The sequence below is a fragment of the Pecten maximus genome, chromosome 11 (genome assembly GCF_902652985.1).
Source record: "Pecten maximus chromosome 11, xPecMax1.1, whole genome shotgun sequence".
NCBI lineage: Eukaryota > Metazoa > Mollusca > Bivalvia > Pectinida > Pectinidae > Pecten > Pecten maximus.
The window spans coordinates 27,709,099-27,728,912 of NC_047025.1; the positions used below are offsets into that span (position 1 = coordinate 27,709,099).

Here is a 19,814-nt window from a genome sequence, read left to right on the forward strand (position 1 = left end):
TCAGTACATATGTTGACTTCATTGAGTGCTTTCCTATATCAGTATCTGTCTTATTTCATAGAATGAAACCACAAGATATGTCTGACCAAAAAAAAAAAAAATTCACATGCACATCCTACATTTATTTACCATGATTCTGGACCTAATTTAGAGTGAAGTAAGATAGGCAGGCAGGTGCAGATCCAGAATTTTCAGTTTGGGTAGCACAACCTTTAAGAACTCCACATGGACTCGGATTAGATCAAAGTCGGTGATAAGTTTGTGAATGGACGGAAAATTCCTGAGAAAAAGAACACTTGTTAGGTATCTCGTAAACTTGTCCTTATGTGGAAGGTTATTGTGTTGTCAGTAATTCTGTAGCCCTGTTGTGGTGTTCCGTGCAGGACACGTCCAGAATATTTACCTACATAACACCTGGCAATGTAACACCTTAACTGATCTGCATACCTGACAGCTGATCATTCACCTGTGCAGGTAAATTGACATTAAACAGAAGTTATGGCATGATGCTGAAAGCCATTATTTCAGGTAAGGTAACTGAAAAAATGAGAGAATTAAAGGAGCTGGAGGTGATGGTCATTGTCATTCATGATTTTGATACCTGTATTAGACAGGGGTACCAGTTTTATCAGGATACAATAGATCATTTAAATATTTGTATGACATAAAAACGTTACAAATGTCATTTAAAAAAATGCCAAAATAAAGGTATCAAACTTCATCATTTAAAGCTATTTATGGGCCTACAGACACAGAGATTTTGGTGAGTTAGCAAACAGATTCCTTTAATCATTTTTGTCTTCATTAGAATTTTATATCTTCTCAATGCAGATTTAGTTTTAACAACCATTTAGAAACATTACATGTGAAAATTAGCATAAGTGTTGATAAATCACTATTTGTTTCCTTGTCATCTGAAGAAATTTCTGAAAAAATACCGTTTCATATTGAATGGCTCAGAGATTTCGTTAAGTAACTAGGGCAAAGTGAAGAAATTGTTTTAATATGTTTGTTATCCAGCAAAGTGTTGCATTTTAAATGATTAATAATCTACATGGCATGTATTTGGGGAGAAAACTAGTTTAAATATATTATTGGTTCTTACAGTGTTTAATGACTGCATCCTTATAGACAGTTTGTGATGGCTGGTCCTTATAGACAGTTTGTGATGGTTGGTCCTTATAGACAGTGTGTGTTGGCTGGTCCTTATAGACAGTTTGTGATGGTTGGTCCTTATAGACTGTGTGTTGGCTGGTCCTTATAGACAGTTTGTGATGGCTGGTCCTTATAGACAGTTTGTGATGGCTGGTCCTTATAGACAGTTTGTGATGGCTGGTCCTTATAGACAGTTTGTATTATGGCTGGTCCTTATAGAAAGTGTGTGACAGCTGGTCCTTATAGACAGTTTATTATGGCTGGTCCTTATAGACAGTTTGTGATGGCTGGTCCTTATAGACAGTGTGTGTTGACTGGTCCTTATAGACAGTTTGTATTATGGTTGGTCCTTATAGACAGTTTGTGATGGCTGGTCCTTATAGACAGTTTGTGATGGCTGAATCCTTATAGACAGTGTATGTTGACTGGTCCTTATAGACAGTTTGTGATGGCTGGTCCTTATAGACAGTTTGTGATGGTTGGTCCTTATAGACAGTTTGTGATGGCTAGTAAATATTTTAAACAGTCGAGAAACATTTTGTATGAGCTTATATAAGTCATACTTGTTGGCTCAGATAGAAGTGGGTATGGGGTTTTAAAATGGCAGGTCCCAGAGAAAACCCACATAGACAGTGTGTTGACTGGTCCTTATAGACATTGTGTGTTGACTGGTCCTTATAGACAGTGTGTGTTGACTGGTCCTTATAGACAGTGTATGTTGACTGGTCCTTATAGACAGTGTGTGTATCCTCTCAGTGATAAGATAAGTGCCAGGAGACAGTGCAGTGTCTGCTATGCTGGCCAGGCCCTGTCTGTTCTGTGTTGAGTGTCAATACACAACCTTGTAGTGGCAGCAGTGGGCAGGCCACTTCCCTTGAGTGAAGCAGGTGGCTTGTGTCAATTACAATTTATGTCTGATCGAACTATTTTTGGAGGAACAGGAAAATTGACTCGGAGGTCCACAAACTTTGGCTTGTTATTTGCTTTTCATCAAAAATGGGTGGATATGTGTGTCCATATTTACCAGGCTTAAACCTTATAAGATCACTGCTCATAAAATACTAAACAAAATCTGACAAAATTATATTGTTTTACACAATTTGAAAGAGAGAAAAAAGAAAGATAAGTTTTCTCTTGTTCTATGATAACTGATAAAAAGTGGGAAATAAAATACACCAGACAATGTCTACTTTAACAGAATGTGTTAAAAAAAAGGGTGCGAATATTGCTCGATTGATGAACAGGGACAATAAGGACAATACAGCATTAAGGCAATCTGATAAGAGAGCAGAAAAAACGCAGTGATAAAGAGAGATGGGAATATTCTGGGTGATCAAAGCTTTTTACAGTTGAAGAATGTGGCACAACTTGTACTTTAAATTAGACATTTAAAACAACAGACATGCACATCTCGGTAAATTTCAGATAAATGAACAAGGCAAGATTATCAGTATTAAAAACAGATGTAAGCACCTTTAAATTTTTGTGAAATATCGTAGATAAACAAAACTTTCAGCCCTGCTTTATAAGATGTTAAGGGTCGATAAGTGGACTGGACAGAAAACAGAGCCACACACTTGTCACTTGTTCTGATATCAGGGGGTCTATTACAAACTGGCATATTTCGGCTAATCATAAGATATTTTTGGTTTCTTTTGGTTTTTGGTTATTAAAGAAATCAAAGATGATTTACTGGCCTGGCCAGATGTAAATCTGCAACATAAGAGTTTGACAATTTGACAGCTGATTTTGAACTTTCGTCCCTTCGCCAAAAAGTGATCAATCGTCAAGACTCTCATTCCACTCATTGCTTGACAAAGGAAACCGACATTTCAAAAGCTCACAGTTTTCAATAGCTGTTTGTGTTAAAGATAAAGCATCTTTCCTAGCAAACATATAAATCTATTTAAATTATAGCCTGATTCATCTTTTAGTAAATGTACATTGCAAAAGGTATCCTGAATAAGTCGAGAAATGTATTGTCATCAGTAATATTGACTCTGTACGTAATAGTTTCACCTAAGACATAGTTAAAGCATTGGTTACTGGAAACGTACCTATTTCATCGGTTATCTTATTTTATCGCTTTTCATGCCAGAACATTACACTCAATTATGATTTACACCAACAAAACTTTCTAAACTCTGTTTTAATAGAATATAACAATAGAAAATAACAATAACACACCAATTCCTTATTGTGCTAAACTAATGTGCTTACACTAAGTTGATACTGTTAAAAGGATATGATAGTAATGGATTAGCTGGGATGTTTAGGTATGTTACAAACATTTAAATCTTATTTACATGTTTGTGAAAAACAATATTAACTGTAATGTAGCATCTCTTGTTTATTGTTTAGTTTTATATTTTGCTTTACGATTTTTTTTTTTTTTGGTTCTCAGGCAAACATATGTTTTTGGTATACATACATATATACTTATCTTGATTGATGGTGGTGGTGGGGATTGGGGGAACTTGGAAATATTTGCCACATAATTACTTAACCATGTGTAGTCTCTGGCTAGTGTATGACTTACAGTAGTCCCACAAGTTGTTGTATAATGTGCACCATTGCGCCCCCCCCCTCCCCCAAACTTCTCCCCACCTGCATCCCCTCCCAAGCGCTGCACCTCAAATTTGCAGTCCTGCAGAATTTCACGGCTGTCAGTGGAGATGGTCACACTGCCCTTTATATTTGTACACAGGAGCTTGTGTGATGTCATCAATAATGGGTTTATGTGTATATATATAGGGGTGGGGGTGGGGGCGGAAGGGGGAGGGGAAATATAGGATGTCTGTGTTTCTACTCAAAAACACCCTGTCCCTCATCATTCAGACAGAACATACGGAATTAATAGCAGTATGGCGCCACTGAGCTGTTTTCTTTTCAAATAGTTACATGTGGTATATGTATGAGTATATATACAGAGGTTGCAGGGAGGGGGCAATCTACCAGATGTGGGGTGTATTGGTGCACTCTGCAATGTCACACAACACTGCTTTGCTTTCATAGAGCAACAATCATTTTTAGCAAGGTGGATTGTCATAGATAAACACACTTAATCATATTTACCAAAACACAAGACAATTTGTTCTTTATTTTATATTTTTTATATATTAACTTTTTTATAGGGAATACATGTTTTATTTTTATTGTATCTTTTATTTTTTTATGGAGTGTATGCTTTAATTTCAATAGAGTTGTTTAATAGAAGATAATTTTTTGATAATTATTTTTCACACATGAGCTATAAAAATGTCATCTAAGAAGGTTTGTTGGAGAATTGTACACTGTTTTCTTATCTGTATTTGTAAGTCATATAAATAATCTTCTGAAAAATCAATCTCCGGACATGTGCATGGATTACAAAAGTGAATCGAAAATAAATACAAAGCTGTGAATAAAAAAACAACTGGTAAAACTGTATCTACAGTGAAATGAATTCTAAATAAAAAAAATATTGTCTCTGTGTTCATTATATGCCCTTATCTTTTTTTTCTTTTAGTTAAAAACAATCTATTTTTAGCTCACCTGGTCCGAAGGACCAAGGTGAGCTTATGCCATACCATAGCATCCGTCGTCCGTCCGTCCGTCAACAATTGACTTCTTCTTCATAACCACAGATCAGAATTTGACTAAATTTGGTCAGAAGCATCCCTATGGGGTAGGGACTCAAAATTTAACCCCAGGGGTCTGAGGGGCGGGGCCAAAAGGGGTCAATTTGGCTATATTAATATAAACGACTTCTGCTCTGAAACGAAGCAAAGGATATTGCACCTATTTGCCTGGTAGCATCACTATGGGGTGGGGATTCAAAATTGTACAAATGATGGGGCTGACCCCCAGGGGCCTGAGGGGCGGGCCAAGAGGGGTCAATTTGGCTGAATTGATATGAACAATTTCTCTGAAACCAAGCAATAGATATTGCTCATATTTGACTGTGAGCATCCCTTTGGGGTTGGGATTCAAAATTGTACAAATGGTGCGGCCGACCTCCCTGGGGGCTGAGGGGCCGGGTCAATTTGGTTAAATTGATATAAACAACTTCTTCTCTGAAACTAAGTAATGGATATCACTCACATTTGTATGGTAGCATGGTCATGGGGTGGGGATTCAAAATTATACAAATTTTGGGGTTGACCCCCAGGGGGCTGAGGGGTGGGGCAAAAAGGGGTCAATTTGGCTAAATTGATATGAACAACTTCTCTGAAACAGCTCATATTTGACTGGTTGCATCCTTTTGGGATAGGGATTCAAAATTTTATAAAGGAAGAAACTGACGCCCCAGGGTGCAGAGGGCGGGGTCAAAAGGGGTCAATTGGTTTAAACAACTTCTTTTCTGAAACTAAGTAATGGATATCACTCACATTTGTGTGGTAGCATCCCTATGGGGTTGCGCCAAAAGTCAATTTCATTTCATGGATTAATGCATTTTTTGGCATAAAAACCTCACGTACCCATATACAATGCCTATGATATATTGACATAGCAATACCAGTGACAAATATACTTAATCATCATTCTTGTTTCATATATCATGAAATCCAGGTGAGCGATACAGGCCCTCTGAGCCTCTTGTTAAAGGCTTTCACCGAGGTGGATGGGGTTCCATTCATCGAGGGAATGTGCAATGGTATGGGGCTATATGCGCAACCTCAAGGGTTTTTCTCAGGGTAATCCAGTTTTCTCCCACACTAAGACCCCTCTTTGCTTCCATCTGGGTCAACAAGCATGATAATTATAAGTTAATATTACTTGTTTTACATCTGTTTTTTAATAAAGTTTACAATGAATTTTACTGTTTTGCTGTACTTGCACTAGTCATTACAGGACATTTACAAAATATTTACCCAAAAACAACTTTAAAAAAAAACTTGACATAAATGAAATATTTTATATCGACCAAGCATGGGTTTTTTTAATACAAAATTAAAATCTATAAACTGTAGATATTAGAATAAAAATCTTAGTATCCATATAACATATCAATAGAGATAGTTATCTAATGCATCTTTATTTAAAAGATTGACATAAAAAAATCGGTATATAGATGATGTTGCACAGATGGATTCTTGTATAAAAACTATGTTTCTTTTCTATGGCTCTTGTACTCTTGACTTATGTCGCTCGTCTAGGCTTTGTCATAAATCGCCATTACTGCACAGACAGGGAGTGCTGTGTTTCTCATCGGTTCAAAGAGCATGGTTGATACGTCCCGGTAGATTTGACAGTGATCTGTGGCTTGATATCCATAATCATAAAACAACAAAAGTCATTGTTGATGATATAACAAGGATTCCTTCACTTCCCCTACAGGCTTTTAACCCCCTGGGGAGCCCCATTTCAGAAACACTGACTAGATATGAGGAGATAATCCTACTAATTCTACAGAATAGTGATCAAAATGAAAAACAATGTGAAAGAGGGATTGATAAGGGAATGTTTCTAATTCCCTTTCAGCCCTGTATGTTATCTTACATATTTAGTGCTGGACTTATCTCCTCATGAATTATATCAAAATACTGCAGCAGAACCATTTTATATAGTATTCATCTTTAACTAGCATTAATGGTCATGTTCAAATTTTACTAAGCATCATGAGGAAGCATTTCACTCAATCAATGGCTGTCGTATTGGCACTGTAGGATCCTGTCAAAGACATTTCTTACAAAGTGGCATCAACATAACCATCTCCGAATTGACAGTCTCACAGATCCCTCATTGGTACCCCACCACAAGGATACTCCCAAAGTGACATTCTCACAGACCACCATTGGTACCCCACCACCAGGATCCCCACAGTAACATTCTCACAGACCACCATTGGTACCACACCACATGGATACTCCCAAAGTGACATTCTCACAGACCACCATTGGTACCCCACCAAAAGTATCCCTAGTAAGTCTCACAGACCATTGGTGCTTCACCATAATGATCCCAATAGTGACATTCCCACAGACCCCCATTGGTGCCACATCACAAGGATTGCCATTGTGCAATTCTCACAGACCCCCATTGGTGCCACATCACAAGGATTGCAATTGTGCAATTCTCACAGACCCCCATTGGTGCCACATCACAAGGATTGCAATTGTGCAATTCTCACAGACCCCCATTGGTGCCACATCACAAGGATTGCCATTGTGCAATTCTCACAGACCCCCATTGGTGCAATGGTGCCACATCACAAGGATTGCCATTGTGCAATTCTCACAGACCCCCATTGGTGCCACATCACAAGGATTGCCATTGTGCAATTCTCACATACCCCCAATGGTGCCACATCACAAGGATTGCCATTGTGCAATTCTCACAGACCCCCATTGGTGCCACATCACAAGGGTTGCCATTGTGAAATTCTCACAGACCCCCATTGGTGCCACATCACAAGGGTTGCCATTGTGAAATTCTCACAGACCCCCATTGGTGCCTCATCAAAAGTATTTCCACAGTTACATTCTCACAGATACACAATGGTTCCACACCATGAGGATCACCAAAGTGACAGCCATACAGACCCCTTGCTGGTGCCCCATTGTCACAAGGGTCCCTTGGGTGTCCTGTTCTTGGAATAAGCAGTAAAGTGGACAAACAGATGGATTGATTTGTGCTGGTTGTCAGATGGCCTGGTGATCTTGCAATGGCTGGCTTCTCAAGTCATTTGGCTAATGAAGTCATTTTTCCCTGCACCTGACATCAATTCCCATGTGACAACATTGATAGAGATTGGAGTCACTGAGGTCAAATGGGAACATCGCCTTAATCCAGACATGCTGAGAGAAAAAAGTAGGCAGCATCGTGGAATGTGGAATAAAACATTGGTTAAATGAATCTGTGGGGACGCTCTGATCTGTTTATACTATGCAAACTTGAGCTAGACACAAGACAAACTGGGGAACATCATGCTATCTTGATGACTTAGTTATTACAGTAACACTGAGACATTTGTCACCTTTTCTATGACAAGTTTTTTGATTGCCTTTAAAGCAACATTGTTTTTCTGTCTTGTTTCCACTATCTAGCCAGTGTTGAAATTATTTGTTGATATGATTGGAAATCGGAAGAATATAAACAGAAATGTATAGTAAATGGTCAGAATAGTATATTTTAAAGTGTCCTTTTGCATGTAAGTCCTCTCCATTTTGTCGATCATTTTGATGGGAAGGGGTAATTTGTTGTTATAGTTACGGTAATTTTGATTGATAGTAAAACAGATACAAACAATACTAATTATTTTATGTTTTTGAATAAGAAAAAATATCAATGAACAACAAAGATACAAAATGATAAAATGATATATGGAAAATATTGTCATCCAGAACTAGGACTTCAATCATCTATACCAATAGTCCCATAATTAATCAATACAAGGGATGTATGCAAAATATTGGCATCGAGAAATAGGACTTCAATCATCTATATGAATAGTTCCAAAATTATTCAATATAAGATGTGTATAGAAAATATTGTCATCGGGTACTAGGACTTCAATATTCTGTATGAATAGTCCTGTAATTATTCAGTTTGAGGATGGATGTTCTATAGTAATCTACAGCAAATAGATGTGTACTGGTCTGAAGATTTACAAGTATATATCATACTCTTTGATAATCATGTGACTGGTTACACATGCTTTCCATCGGGCTCTGTTTTTATTTTTTATCTGTCCAGACTTTTATTTGAAGCAAATTATTGATTATGTTATACAACAAAGAATCCATAATCTGGCACCTACTCCAAATGATAATCCGTAATTACGATTACGTAGCTGCAGTAGAGGGAGTTACCAGGTAGAAAGGATGCGTTGGTTTGTACAAATGTGGGCAATGGTTGGTTGGTGCTTTGTATCCTATTACCATTATTGATCCAGCCGGTGTCCTACACCATAGTCCCGTCCCCACGTCCCCACGGCTACCAGATGGCAGCTGCTGAAGCTGGCCAAAAGATGCAGGTGACAGGAGGTGACGGTGTGGAGCAGACGGTCCTCTGTCATTCACTTTGAGTCAGTCACTGAGACAGCTACACTGGATTGACGATCCCTTGGTGCCAGGCACAGACTATTGGAAATTCCCCAGCATAGTCTTCTGATTCTTGTACACAGTCCGCGACACAACAACAGTGAAATAACAACAGTGAAATATTCCTCGGAAGATGTGATTGAACGAGAAAGCACCACTGGCAGACTATTGTGTCGCATCTCTTGAGGAATGCTGAACACGTTAAAAGTTACCAAGACAACGGGGTTTATACATTGAAACATATCACTGCTTGGAGACACTAGCTGTGAGATATATGATATCCCAGAGACGCACCTGCATCTGTGATATCTGCCTTGTTTGTGTAGTTGTATACCAAAACAACAATAACCTTGTAGGTACATACTGTGAGATATATACAATGCTTACCAGAGATGATTAAGGAACTGGAAATAAATCATTAACTTCATTAACTAATTTAAATAATATCTGTGGAAAGAGCCTAACATCCAGAGTGAAGGCAAGCCTTTCATTATAACCAAAGAGAAAGTTTGTATAAGAAATAAAAGGGATAGCAGAGAGTTGTAACTTACTGGAGAGTCCTGGAGAACTGTGGTCACTTCCTTCAAGTCTAGTGTGAAAGGAGACCAGCTGGACTGGCTTAGACAAATCAATTGGTATGTATATTTATCGTAATAGTAAAATAATAAAACATTTATTCTAAAGTCTTGTAGGCATAATCAGTGTGACTATAGACAAGTATTAGAGACAGAGAGTTGACATAAAGACATAATATTGAAGGAGGTCAAAACTTGGTACAATCGGTAGATTTAGACATGATGGTAATTATAATAGACAGGTGGTAGTTATAGACAGGTAGTGGTTATAGACAGGTAGTGGTTATAGACAGGTAGTGGTTATAGACATGTGGTAGTTATAGACAGGTGGTAGTTATAGACAGGTAGTGGTTATAGACAGGTAGTGGTTATAGACAGGTAGTAGGTATAGACAGTTAGTAGTTATAGACAGGTGGTAATTATAGACAGGTGGTAGTTATAGACAAGTGGTAGTTATAGACAGGTGGTAGTTATAGACAAGTGGTAGTAATAGACAGGTGGTAGTTAAAGACAGGTGGTAGTTATATACAGGTGGTAGTTATAGACAAGTGGTAGTAATAGACAGGTGGTAGTTATAGACAAGTGGTAGTTATATATATAGATATAGGCAAGTTGTCTTTATATCCAGTTCTTTATATATAGGTGATTCTATAAAATGCCAATCTTTCATTCATTCATCATATATCAGGGTTTTAAATTTCATCATTTGTAGCCATAACTGTGATATCTTATTTTAGCCATGTCATCTTTTTACCATTGATGAGTAAACTTCAAGGTATACTGTTGAAAAATAATAACACTTACAATGGTTAAGAAATACTTATAAGTTGGAGTGAAGCATGATGACATGAACTCACTGCTATTGAAAAAGCAACAGAAACATAATACTTGCTACAGGAAATTAGGTCATTTTCAGTTCTACTGATTTTTAAAACATTACCCTAATTTTGTCATGATAATAATCATTCATACCGGTGATTTTTCCTTCATTTTTTCATACAATTATTGTTAATAGAAATGTATACAGGATTAAATTCATAACCAAATTGACTGGTGAGTTTTATTTTGTTCAATACGTTTCTATATCATATTGTGTGCTTACACGGGTCATTTGTCTGATGAAGGTGACAGGGTACATATTGTACTAATCAATAGATCATCACACAATCAACTAGTCACATGATTCATTAACATCAAGTATTTATAATAATTTGTTTACATTGTGTGAATTCAAAGCTTCCTCATTAACTATTGAGACAGATAATGAAAAAAAGTACTCATATAAAAAAGGTTAAATCATAAGGTGATATTTAATTCTGTGGATACAAATTATCACCTAGACTGTGAAATCTTTTGTTTTTCAAAATGTACTGTAATCCTTAGACTGGCATCTGTCTATAGAATATTAAAATTGGAAATAGAATTGAACTTTATAATTCTAGTCTCTAGGATAATTGTCTGTTTCTAGAGAGGATAATCTAGTATTAAAATTTAGCTGAGTGATTCTTTACAAAAACATGGGGGCTGGTGGCCAGTCTATTTAACCCATTTCTTTACAAGGCTGACAAAAGAGTTTGAGGGAGGGGAGGAGGTGTTTATTATTCAGTCTTCTTGTGGACACAAGGTAGACAAGAGAGTTTGAGGGAGGGGAGGAGGTGTTTATTATTCAGTCTTCTTGTGGACACAAGGTAGACAAGAGAGTTTGAGGGAGGGGAGGAGGTGTTTATTATTCAGTCTTCTTGTGGACACAAGGTAGACAAGAGAGTTTGAGGGAGGGGAGGAGGTGTTTATTATTCAGTCTTCTTGTGGACACAAGGTAGACAAGAGGTTGAGTGAGGGGAGGAGGTGTTTATTATTCAGTCTTCTTGTGGACACAAGGTAGACAAGAGAGTTTGAGGGAGGGGAGGAGGTGTTTATTATTCAGTCTTCTTGTGGACACAAGGCTGACAAAAGAGTTTGAGGGAGGGGAGGAGGTGTTTATTATTCAGTCTTCTTGTGGACACAAGGCTGACAAAAGAGTTTGAGGGAGGGGAGGAGGTGTTTATTATTCAGTCTTCTTGTGGACACAAGGTAGACAAGAGAGTTTGAGGGAGGGGAGGAGGTGTTTATTATTCAGTCTTCTTGTGGACACAAGGTAGACAAGAGGTTGAGTGAGGGGAGGAGGTGTTTATTATTCAGTCTTCTTGTGGACACAAGGTAGACAAGAGAGGTTGGGGGAGGGGAGGAGGTGTTTATTATTCAGTCTTCTTGTGGACACAAGGTAGACAAGAGAGGTTGGGGGAGGGGAGGAGGTGTTTATTATTCAGTCTTCTTGTGGACACAAGGTAGACAAGAGGTTGAGGGAGGGGAGGAGGTGTTTATTATTCAGTCTTCTTGTGGACACAAGGTAGACAAGAGGTTGAGGGAGGGGAGGAGGTGTTTATTATTCAGTCTTCTTGTGGACACAAGGTAGACAAGAGAGGTTGAGGGAGGGGAGGAGGTGTTTATTATTCAGTCTTCTTCTGGACTGTAAAGCAGACGAGAGAGGTTGAAGGATGGGGAAGAGGTGTTTATTCAGTCTTCTGGTGGACACAAAGCAGACAAGATTTTCTACAATGGTTGGTTAACCCAGAACCGTAGAAATTTTGGGGGAAATTAACAACCATACAGGATAACCATCTTTCTCTAAATCTGTCTGTCCTTTTGTCTGTACATTCTTTTATCTATGATTTAGTATGAATTGTAGCTGGTATAGCGATCAAACTTGATACATGGGTAAAGGACAAACCTTATTTGTCAGTCATTTTGGGCATATTTCATCAATATCATGGTCAATGTTACTAAAAATAGAATTTCATCCAGATTGTAACACCAAATAGGTATGCATTTTATTTTGTGTGCCAAACCTGTAATAGAAAGGTCATTAATGAAAGAGATATCCTGTCCTGGTCGTTGCTCTATAAGTGGACACCCTGTTCCTTTAACCTTAATGGAAATTACCAACTTCCTGAGCAAAATATTGTCTTTGCACATTGAGTTTGTCCTTACCCCAGTGTTAATCTCACACATAATTAGAAGTACTACAGCAATGCAATTCAATCTTTATACATCTATAAAATTAGATGATTTAGAGTGGTGTCTGGTTTGAAATCTTCTTGTAGGCTCTCTAAGATAGACCCCTCTAAGATGGGAAGAATTGTAATGCAATTATAACATGTAACGGTGCATCTGATTGGTCTTTATATAAATCATGTGATCGTGTGTATGTAAGAAAGCACTATTTATTTCATTAGATATAATTTTTATCAAATCTGCACCTTAATTCTCTCCACTGCATGTCTTTGTGCTTAATGAGAACCACCTTGCCTGGCAAAGCTAATATGTAACAATCATTTCACAAACAAATTGTGAGGAAAACCTTCCCACAGGATAAAGAAACCCGGGCTTCTAGTTAGCTAGATTGAAAACATCCTTTAGGCTTGTGTGATATCATTAGGTATACTTCATAAATGTATTCAAAGAATTTTTGAAGCAATTCTTTCTAAGGGGGAAGAAGTTATCAGGGACGTCTGCTTCTAATATTTGCTGGCATTTTCCCATTTCCTTTTAAACCTACAGAAAATGTGTTTTCAATTTTCATTGAAACTTGGATGTTTTTAAAGGCTACACACAGTTGTAATAGAATTGTAAAGGTTTCCTATTTGAAATTACTCGTGTGTGAGAAATTAAAAGGAAAAAAATCCATTTTTTCTCTCGGAAGTGAAAAGGGAAGTGCATGTGCTGAGCGACTGGAAAACAGCATTCCTAGTTGGTACCACGTAGTCGGCCAGATGTAAACTAGCCCCAGATGTTCCAACATGTTGATCTATCAGGTGGAATTCCAAAAACACATGGCCGCCGTCAGCTGCAATTAAGGGCAGAGTCTTTGCTGAAACAGTCAAGATGGCAACAGAAGGGAGGGTGGCACATATAAGCTTCAACTCAATGTACAGTAGTTCTAGAGAATGTATTTGATGCCAAAAGATGTTTTTGTTACTTCATTACTGAGAAAACAAAGCATATGGAATATAAAGACTTAGTTGTGTTAATAGTTGAATTATTGATAATTGTCAGGAATGTTTAGGCTGGTTCACAGGGCCATGATATTTATCCAGCCTCTGTTATTCTGCTGTATATAACCATTTATCACAATTGGATACACACATATGTGGAGGTATATCTCCGCAAAGTCGACTTTTGATCAATGCCAGGTAGTGTAAAGTTCTCTGTTGAGATAAATTCCATCAAATTATGGACTCATATCTTGTGTACTTAACAGTTTTATTTGAAAATGTAGAAATATCTTTTGAAAATCTGGACCTTTCCGTGTCACTGTTATCGTGGTTTCTCTCCACCAATAAATATCTTTCTTATTTTCATTTGGAAAATGTACAAATGCCAGTAAAAAAAAATTGGCATGTCTGTGTAGTCAGAAAATCTGTTTTATCTCAAGAGATATTTCTATACTGTCCACCATAAGCTGGTATTTCCGTGTACACAGGACAATAGACAGATGGACAGACAGATGAATCTAATATTGTTATACTGCTCCACTATTGTTTCATGAAGATGTGAGCCCTCTGTTTTAGAGGCAAGACTGTCGATTTCTTTCATTACATTTCATTGTAAGAGATTAGATTAGAAGGGAAAGAATCCTTCCCCCCTCACCTCCCCCTCCATCCCCTATCCTCTTGTCTCCCCCCCACCCCTTATTCTCCCCCCAACCCCTTATTCTCCCCCCACCTCCTTCATCTTCTTGTCTCCTCCCCCACCCTCTTGTCCCCCTCCCCCATTGTCAGCTCCCCCTTTCCCTTACTCATCCCCCTCCCCTCATCCCTGACTCCCCCTCCCTGACAAATGAATTGGCCAGATGTGCCTATAGTATCTACCAGCTGGTGAACTCCACCACAACATGCTGGCCATACTAGACACTGGATCAATGAGTGTGTACTCCCAGTTATATTGGTTAGAATTGAGTGAATAATTAAGCCTGAAAGTGATAGCATTTAATTGGGTGATATACAAAGAATTTGTAGGTTGGAGCTCTGACAATTATGGAATATTAAGAAAATGCCAAAAGGGCTTATATTGTACTACAGATGTTCATACATGTATATCTATAGAACCCATGCCCTAAAGTGATGGGGCCAATAGAGGTATCCCTTCCATTTTACTCGGCACTTTGTCTATCTATTAACTTCATTCTTCATTACTAATAGGTTTCAATGTACACAACTCATGTAATAAATAAATTTACATATATTTGCGTTCCACAGTTCCAAGGGCATGGCCAAAATAACCTGGAATTTATAAAAGATACCTAAGAAATTTTCTTGGTATTTTTTCAACAAGAATCTAAAATAGTGCCATTTCGTCCTCTACTCAAAATAAAGTTAAGTTTTTCTTGCATTCAGTTTGTTTCTGATATATAGTGATGATAATTTCCTCATACGAAAAAAAAACACTTTTAAGTTCAACATTTGATTAAATAAATGTTTCTGTCGATTAAAACAAAAATATAGAATTGAGCAAAAGGGATAAAAGATTAGAATCATAATGTTAAAAATATTGGCCATTTTATGACATGTCCTGTATCTCATGAAGAGGAAGTCAGCTGTGTTGAGATGGAAATTGATAGCATCTTATAAATATTGGGGAAAAGCTACTGTAACTTAGTCAGATCTACAGATAATCCAGTGTAGAAGAGTATCTACTGCTGTCAAAATAAACCTGACATAGATAGGCTAAAGTACACTGGTGGGGGTAACTGGTGTTATCTAGGGAGAGGGAAGGGAAATGTTGGGGGGAGGACTAACAAGATAAAAAAAAAGAGGTCAGGGACATTGTTTGAGGGGGGTGAAAAGGGAGGTATGTAATTTTTTAGCCTAAGGATTAACTCTTTGGGGGAGTTAGATGAGACTCTCTAAAAAGTATTTTTGGGAGGTTGAGGGGTGAAGGGGAGTGGAGTTTGGATTGTGTTGTTAAAAAAGATGAAATTTAATAGGAAAGATTTTATATCAAATACAGAATAGGACTAATCATGTTTTGTGTGTATATATATATATAGCTGTATGTTAGTGAAAGGGTCAGATCTAGGCAGATTGTAGAAGTGGTTTATCTATAATCTGTTACAGGGAAAAGCCATATGTGAGCAATGTTTTCCTCTCAACATCTGCATTTAGTCTCATCTCTAGTCACACTGTGTAACTGACCTCAAAACTAGCAACAACACTGGCCAGTGTCCAGCCCACACACAGCACTGACCACATCAATGATGGATGGGGGCTGTGTCTGGTTTTCCTTAAATTGATCAAATTTGTTTCCCGTGTTATCCACTTCTGTAAATGAGACTGGACATAATCAAACATATTTGTATCCATTTTACCTTTTGATGATGGACTGTGTCTGTATATAGTTCAATGTCTGGGGGTTCAGGATGATCCTGAAGGTCACTGAGGTCAAGGACATCAGTAGCTACACCATTGTCACAGATCTAGAGATCAAGGGCATTAATGATTGTGAAAAAAATACAGAGGTCAAGGACATACATGATTGTGAAGGTCACAGAAGTCAAGGATATCAGTATTAGTCACTCTTACATAGGTTATTGATTTAATGATTGTGAAGGTCAAGGACATCAGTAATTTTCATTGTCACAGAGCTTAAATGTCACTTGTAATTTATAGTTGTCATAGAGGGATATTGCAGAGGTCAGTGTTCAATGAAAAAACAAAGGCAAGCTTATTTTACATTAGAGGAACAAGTTCCATTCTCTTATTTAGACATTTGAATGCTAAGGTACTTTAATAATTTACTCTAACCAAATATATGAATATAATATTTTGATATTTGATATGAAATCTGGTCTAGTTTTGTAGATGTTTTAATCTATATCAGCTGTAGTCTCCAATCATGTTACAGGGAACATGTGGTCATTGATGATAAATTATATATGTACATTGTTGGTGTGGTGGTCCCTGTTATAGTGGACAGCTGTGGACTGGGCCATTTAATAGTATCAATATTTTGGTAGGTGGATCTAATCTGGGACAGTAGCAGAGTTAATTGAGATCACAAATTTGCACAGTGACCTTGGTAATGGAGCATGGCTAATGGCTATTTTTTTTTGTGGTGGTGTTGGTGGTGGTGGTGGTAGGGGGGGGGGGGGGGGGGGGGGGGGGGGTCAGGTGAAGCCACCTGCTGTAGGGGGTGTGGTCATCAGCTGTGGGAAGGGACCAGTAATGACAGGCAGTGACAGTCAGCAGACATTGGTGTGTTTCTGGCTAGTCTGTGGGAACTAGACAGAAACACACACACATGTGCTTCTGGTTTAGTGTGGTGAGAACATAGTCCCCACCCCAGCTTCTACAGATGTAGGTTTACAGGGACAACTTGGAACATAGTCCACCTCCCCAGCTTCTACAGATGTAGGTTTACAGGGACAACTTGGAACATTATATATAGTCCCCCACCCCGACTGTGACTGGAAATTTCGACTAATTTGATAGAGTTTTTACAAAACATGAAAGGAATTCATGACAGCCATATAAGACAATATTTTTACTTTAGGACAGAGCTTTTAACTGATCTGGATATTGCTTCAAGTTAACTTAAAATTTGTAACTATGTTTAGAGTTACTACATTGTAGTACCATGACAAAAAGAAACCGATCATGATATTAACAGAATTATGGCAATTGGCAACATGACATTAAGAGGAATTAAAGGAAAGCAGACAAAGTTATGTGGAGAGAAAAATGTGTTTTATGGAATCATGATATTAACAGAACTATTGCAATAAGCAGCATGCCATTAAGAGGAATGCAAAATTAAGATTTATAGAATCATGATATTAACAGAAGTTTGACAATAAGCAACATTCCATTAAAGGTAATCAAACATACTTAGTGCTTTAAGGTAAAGTTGGTGTTTTTTCCCTCAAACTTTGTGTTACAGCAGAGTACAAAATACCAGAAGAACATGTGCTAATCGTGATGGCTTCCTTAAATGTCTTGATTGAAGAGAAATAGATTCCAGATTCATAAACAAGAAGATGAAAAGCTTCTTAGGCCCTGGAGATATTGGTGATATATTTTTGGAGATAATTCATTTATGTTTATTGAGTAAACTGATTATCTGTTACAAATGTATACACATTGCAAACACACGTCAATGAATATCAAAGACACATTGTCAGTAAAACCATTTTAGCTGGTTTAAAAGGGATGGCTTGTTATAAGTTTATTTGAAACATACGATCACTCTCGATACACATTGTAATAGTTAGTTGAAATTTTTTGCCTGAAAATTGAAAATCGTTTGATGTTAATGAATCTAAAGATGCTATCTTTGTAAAGACTAACTTGAAAGGTAAGCCATCTTTGTTTCCATAACTGCAACTGTCAGGTCTTTATCAATAGTGCCAAACATTAGTTATTACCATGCCCTGGTCCCTGTAATTAGCAGCAGATTGGATCTCCTCTCTCTGATGTGGGAGGGGCGATTAAGGGAGTTAATTATGATAAAAACATGGAGGCAGTCCTTGTGCAAAGCCCCCTGTATCGAATGCTCCATCTTATGGAAATTGGCAGAAAAAATCCCAGTTCATACTGGAAATAAGATGCTTCTGAACCTGTAGCATGGGAAACAAAAGTTATAATTAATTTTATTTTTACTCTCCAGTTTGCAGAGATTTTCGGAACATCTAATCTTAGGTACCAGTATGTTTTCGTGTTAATGAAGATTGAAAGGAAATTTACTGTAAGATTCCAGCATTTTTGCTTTTTGACAATGCAGGCCTGCCATTTTTATGTTGTCTGTTGAGACAGCTTCTGGTGGTTACCCTTATGTTGTGTTGTAAATAGAGTTACCTCCCTCAATATTTTTTTTTTTATTGAGAACAATTTGATTCTTATTTACAATTTTTTTTAACCTTGAAATGATTCTGTTTCAAAATTCCAAGTCCCAGTGCCAGCTGTCTGCTGTCTCTAAGGATAAGAGATTTTCCTAGAAAATTTCAGAAAATTTTCAGAATCCTTGGAAACACTTAGTATAGTTTTTATTCAAGGAAAGCTTGGACATTCCTTAGAGATGTACTCTGAGGTCAGAAGTGCTATATAAAACATGTACATTAGTTTTCATTGTTTGAGGGAGATATTATGCATTTTTGGCCCTGGATGCAGGGTAATATGAAGGTTTGTTTACCCGAGGTATCATATTTCCCGAGGGCTTGCCCGAGGGAAATATGAGAGCTGAGGATCAACAAACCTTCATATTACCCTGCATCCAGGGCCATAAATTGTTTATTATACCGAAAAAGAATCAGTAATGATGATACTCAAAAAAATAAACTGAAGATATGAAATATCATTTTTATCACAAACCCCTGTGATCCCGGTCGATCTGTACGATTCCAAGTGAAGGTGTTATTGACAGTTTCTTTTAGAAACCCTTGGAAACATTTGTACATTTGTTGATATTTTTACGTTCTGAGCAATCTTGTTTTGCAGAATTTTATCTATTTCTGCTTCTTCGACTGCACGAAAGCGTTTCTGTTCGTCTGCCATTTGTAAATAACTGGAAGGGAGACAACTCCTCGCAACAGAATGTGGGGGTTGCCATGGGGGCACACAGTCTAGGGAGATATGATATTTGTCTCCCTGGCTCACGCGCCTCAGGGAGATATGATGTTTTGTCCCCCTTCCACGTGATGCGTTTCGGCTAATCACAGGCACTGTTATAAACAGGAGGTGTAATAATAATATTTATTTACACAGTTTATGTCATGTTCAGGTTAAGAAAAATTGGAAAAAGAAATTCAGAGTGAGACAGGGAAACTCATTTCATGTCATGTGATATCAACCCCATCCAATGAAAGTGAGTGAGTGAGTGAGTGAGTGAGTGAGTGAAAATGAAGGAAAGAGATAGGAGGAAATGAGTGACTGGATGGTAAAGAAACAAAGCAGATGGAAAGATAGGAGGAAATGAGGGAGTGGATGGAAAAAGAAGAAGAAAATGAGTGCCTGGATGGAGAAGAAACAAA

At 37.6% G+C, this 19,814-nt stretch overlaps 1 protein-coding gene across 4 annotated transcripts in view; it reads left to right on the plus strand.

Moving 5' to 3' along the window:
• Nucleotides 1-19,814, plus strand: part of LOC117337240 (protein CBFA2T1-like) — a 163,583-nt gene that overhangs the window by 126,689 nt on the left and 17,080 nt on the right. Inside the window, exon 1 of one of the 4 annotated variants that reach the window (XM_033898120.1) lies at nt 9,099-9,814. The exons of the other annotated variants lie outside the window; for them this stretch is intronic. The gene's annotated coding sequence lies outside the window, so the exon portion shown is untranslated. Of the gene's footprint in view, nt 1-9,098; nt 9,815-19,814 lie in introns of those variants that run through there. 4 annotated transcript variants of the gene reach the window in all.